At 32.3% G+C, this 5,450-nt stretch overlaps 1 pseudogene; it reads left to right on the plus strand.

The window, feature by feature from the left end:
* Positions 1 to 1,990: 1,990 nt before the first annotated feature.
* The window catches only part of LOC108748455, a 4,211-nt pseudogene continuing 751 nt past the window's right edge, over positions 1,991 to 5,450 (plus strand).

Below are 5,450 nucleotides of genomic sequence, written 5' to 3' on the forward strand. Positions count from 1 at the left end.
TTCTCCGATATAGGTCTTTATAAATATCAATTAAAATTAACAGAAATTTGATCAATTTTTTCGTTTTCTATTTCTAATTTTAGGAAATAGTTGACAGAATTGATTAAATGTCAATTAATTTTAATTAATATTTATAAAAATTGTATACATAACAAAGCTAGATGTTTAAAGAGATAAAACTGTAAGCACACCGCAATTTGTTTCTTATTGTGAATCAGAAAAAAGAGATTAATTAATTTTATTTAAAAGTAAAATTGACTCCATCATTGACATCTATCATTCATCTATTGTTATAATCTCGTTCCTTTTATGGAAATAATTATGTATTTTAGAAATATTTTCTAATAATCTTCAAAGCAGAATGATATGTCTATGGGCGAATAGAAAAAAAAATATATTTTAATTGTTTGTGTTAGTAAACCTCTATTCTATACCATATGCGTAGTTGTATATTAGAAATTATTATTACACACGCCGACGCAATCTGGTTTGTTACTAATTATTGCGACGCTAATTATCATGTAAAATATATATGTAACATTGTAATTTTCAGTGTGTTATGTAATTAAAAAACGAGAGATAGTCTGGCGGCTATTGATAATAAATCGTAAGCCGATCTTTACAAAACTCGTTCCTCCTGCTTCATTGAATAGAGTTCATACTAGAAAAACATAAATAATAAATGCACAACGATTATTGTAAAACTTGTCATTTATTTCATGTTTCTCAATACGTAGCGTCTTTCGAGAAGAATGATCAGTATAACCACATGTATTTAAGAATACAGAATAAGGACGCTGTGGGCAAAAACTGACATCTTTGTTGAAACAAATCTTATTGATAATTATTTATATATCCTTGCTTATTCTTGGAATAGCTATTAAGCGTGGCATGATCATACTCTCATTTGCATTTGCCGCTATCATAGAAATTACTTGTCACCTGTTGCGCTGTTATATTTACATATCATATACATACCGGTACATATGTATAATAGTAGCACCATCGACATTTCTTTTAAAAAAAAACGATCGTACAATTGCATGCAATAATTTTCTTTCTATCTCATATATATATATATAAAAATATATATATATATATATATATTTACCTTGAGGCGTTATATGTAGATTAGCAAACGTAGTTCATAAGAACAATTCTTGAGATCTCTTGGAAATTTCCATAACCACATTAATTCACGTACACGATGATCGTTAAACTAACGCTTTTTAATAATTTCTCGGATTGCATAAAGCATTGTTTATGATAACGTATCATTTAGTTATGCAGAAAGCATTTCCGTGAGACATATGTATACATGAGAATTAATTCTCTAATTGCAGTGTTTCACGTGGGATTAACTTATTACGCGCGCGAGGAAAGATACTTTTATAATTTCCTAATATGCACATAAACATTTAAAAGTGAAGATTATGTAAACGACTGATTTCTAATAAGACTGTATCTCTCTCTTTTCTTTTAAAATACAATGAAATTTTGTAAAATATTTTTTATAAAATAATTTTCTTTTCTAAAAAGTATAGTTTTTCTATTTTAAACAAAAATATATAAAAGAAATAATAAGTAGTTAAAGTAGAAATTCGCGCGCGCGTAAATAAATAAAAAGATGAAATGAATTATACATCTTAATGAAACAGCGATATGAGTGATATGAGCGATATGAGCATTCACATTGTTATTATTACTTTTGAATTAAATAAATTGCTTATAACGTTTATATATTACAAATTTATATATTTCAAAAAGCTTATGCATGTGCAGGTGTAGTAGCTAAAAGCTCGCGTACATAGCTCAATCAACGTAGCATGTCATATATTGTGCGTGGCGCGTGGCGCGTTATTCGTACGCACGTATATGAGAGCACAGAGCGAAGCGGGAGAGTAACGACTACGAAGAAGCGTAAACGCCACCAAAGGTACACTCTTCGTTACTTTCTAAATTCCCCCTAGCAGGCGGTATATATCCCCCGATGACTTTGCGTTTTGCAATCGTACGCAGTGCGACGGGAATCACATCCGAGTGGATTTTTCGCGCGCCGCATAAGTCTGGATGTTATATCACAAACCACGGGATCACCGCGGGAGATGGCGGTCAGTGTCGTGAGATACCTCGCTCTCCTTATGTGCCTCTGCGCCTTGCTACAGTACCGTAAGTACTGAGATTCGACATCGAGACCGCTGTCGATTTCTTCCTTCGACTCTTTCCTCGTAAAAACATTTCATTCGAGGCACTTCGCGAGTGCGTGTTGTCGTTCGCCGGCAGGTTTGCCATTCAAACTGCAAGAAACGACAGATCTTAACAAAACATCTTAAAATAACAATTTTTTTTTCCTTCGTTTCGCTACCCCTTTTTGCTCTCTTGCATATTTCTACAAAATCAACGTCCATATGTGGTAAGTTCGAAAAAAACAAAAGAGTCTTTTTAATTTTAAGTACGACATTGTTTTTTTATCATATTTCAATTAAATGAAGAACAATATATTTTTTGTCTTTACTATCAAAAATAAATTATGTTGTAAATAAGAATTTTGTCTTATCGCTCTTTAAACTATCGCTTTATCTATGCGTGCTTAGCTCTAAATCTTTCTTCTTTTATACAAACTTTGTTTTTAACTCTGGTTTTTTCTTCTTACTTATTATTTATGTATTACTTTATTTGTAGAAATTATATATATTTTGTATTTACACATATTTTTATATTAATTTGAATTTGTTACTCATTAATTTTCTAATAATTTGTAAATTTAAAAGATATAATGTTGTCTTGACATACACACATACACTTTCTCTCGTAAAAGACGTCTTGCTCATGAGATTTTAAAGAAATTAAAGTAATATTGCAGAGTTCCGCTTTTATAAAAAAAGTTCCAATTTTCTTCGAATGAAGCTATAATATCAGTTTATAATAATAAATTTTATTATTATAAAATAATAATATTTATTTTTTTCATTAAACTATTTTTGACTAATGCGATTACAGCTAGTCTACAAATCGAATAGACTCGTTCGTTGAATTATCTTACCGTAAAATATTATCACGTATATCAATTATGTTTTGTTTCGTAATAATTGCATGCGATGACAAATCTAAAGCGTATAACTTTTATCTCATAAATAATTACGTTGGTGCATACTGACTCGAGTTGGCAGAAACAAAGGTTGTTAACCAAGGATGAAGAGAAGCGTGAGCAATGCGTCACCTAACTATCTCCAACATATTATAATTTATTTATAGCATCAGCGATAAACTAACAAGAAACGCATCGACCTTCACCCAATTTCACCCGTATAACGGTCCGATAACTTATAACATACGAGATGGTACATGTACCTAATCGTTACACGGCTGATCGAACTAACGGCTAACTGACAGCTAACGTAAGCGCGATACACTAGAATCGTTTGTTCATTATTCTGAAAGTAGAAGTAAAACAAACAAATCAATTTCATTATATTTTCAGACTATGCAACGGCTCAAAACAAAACTCTTAGGGATCTTTTTAACAGCACATCCTGCGCCAAGCCGCCTTACACCTGTCCGCATCCGCAGATAGAATTCTATCTGTACACTAGGTGTGTCTCCTATCATTTTTTTTTTTTCAATTTTCAAACATTTCAACGTATAATTACAACATTATTTTCATAATAATGTCAATGTTTAATGTCAATAGTTTTGTATCGATTGAATGTTTTGTGTCAATTACTTTCATTCCGAAAAGTGGATTGTTAAAAGGAAGCAATCAACATTGCAACTTTCAGTTTCAAGATCACGATCATTTTATCTCGTACTGAAAGTGACCTCCTTTCGAGACTTACCTTTCTCCGGTATCTATAGTATCGTCGAATGCTCTCACTATCCTCTATACTATATTGACGTAGCGGACGTGACAAGTATCGACGAAAAGTCTCGCTCTCGCTCTCGCTATATCTTCTGTTTATTGTGATTTTCAGAGAAACACAAAAAGACCCTTTGCTATTAGATATCCGTGACTTTAATTCTCTTTGGAATTCCAAATTTGATAAAACGCATCCGACGAAGATCATCATTCATGGTTTTGGCGGTGGACGAAACTTAGCACCTAGTACAGATTTACGAGATGGTAAGATTAATAGTCTTCTACTTTTTTGTATACTTGAATTGTATGCTCAAATTCGTGAGTGTGTATGTATAACAACAGTTTTTTATTTACTATCATATCATAATATCAAAAAGATCATTTAATTAAATGTTAAAGTTAAATATTGGGAGAGATTTTACTCTTTTATACAAATATAAATTTATATACTTACGTAAATTATATCAAAATCCAAAATAATTAAATCTACAAATACAAGTTAAGAAACAATGTTCGGATGGGCTTGTTAAACATAGATAGAAAAAGAAAATTAGAAATGAGTTAAAGAGACCACAGCAGAGAATAGCCATACCACCACGTTCAATTTCAGCGTATTTCACGCGAGGCGATTATAATATTATAATCGTGGATTACGGTTCGTTGGTACGCGAGCCCTGTCTCTCGCAGATCTCCTGGGGTCCAGATTTCTGCTCCCAATGCATCGCTCAACTGGTGAAATACTTGAAAAATCATCCACGAGGCACGAGAGTAGAGAACATACACGTGCTCGGATACAGCGTGGGTGCGCATATCGGTGGACTCATTGCAAATTATTTGCCCAATGACAAACTCGGGAGAATTACGGGTAATTGCTTGTATGCAGCCGATCGTCGTTTCGCAATTTAACCAGACGTAACACAAAGCTCTTTCATTATATTTATATTTTATTACTTATAATGCTATGTTATATACTATTGTGATCATTTCTCTTATTATTGTTTATCCAATAAATTTTTCATCTTATTTCTACGGTATATTCTTGAAAATATAATATAGTAGCAGAGAATAAAGATTGTATTCCGATAAAATTGGGAAAAAACATGCTTTCCTAATTACAAGAAATTCTTTATCTTCTAGCAAAATAAAGAATTTATTAAAAGAATTAAAAGACTTTTTACAATGTTACGTCTCGTCGAGGGTTAATAATTCGTACAATCGGGCGCATTAATCGAGTTAATTTACATTTTTCCTATTGGTATGTGCAACACGCAGGCCTCGATCCGACGATATTTTTCTATATGAACGGCAATCGCTCGATGGATTTAGACGAAACGGATGCCCATTTTGTAGACGTGATTCATACAGGCGCTGGTATTTTGGGACAATGGGGGCCCAATGGTCACGCGGATTTCTACGTAAACGGTGGCTCGAGTCAGCCCGGATGCGCCACTTCTTCTATACTCCGTAAGTACCTAGAAGTAATCTATAATATATTGATGAAAATTCACGGTGGGGACAAAATGAAATATTAAGAAAATTGCAGCTAAAAATATATATATATATATATATATATATATATATATATAATATGTTA

This window comes from Trachymyrmex septentrionalis, unplaced genomic scaffold, assembly GCF_001594115.1.
Source record: "Trachymyrmex septentrionalis isolate Tsep2-gDNA-1 unplaced genomic scaffold, Tsep1.0 scaffold220, whole genome shotgun sequence".
Taxonomy (NCBI): domain Eukaryota; kingdom Metazoa; phylum Arthropoda; class Insecta; order Hymenoptera; family Formicidae; genus Trachymyrmex; species Trachymyrmex septentrionalis.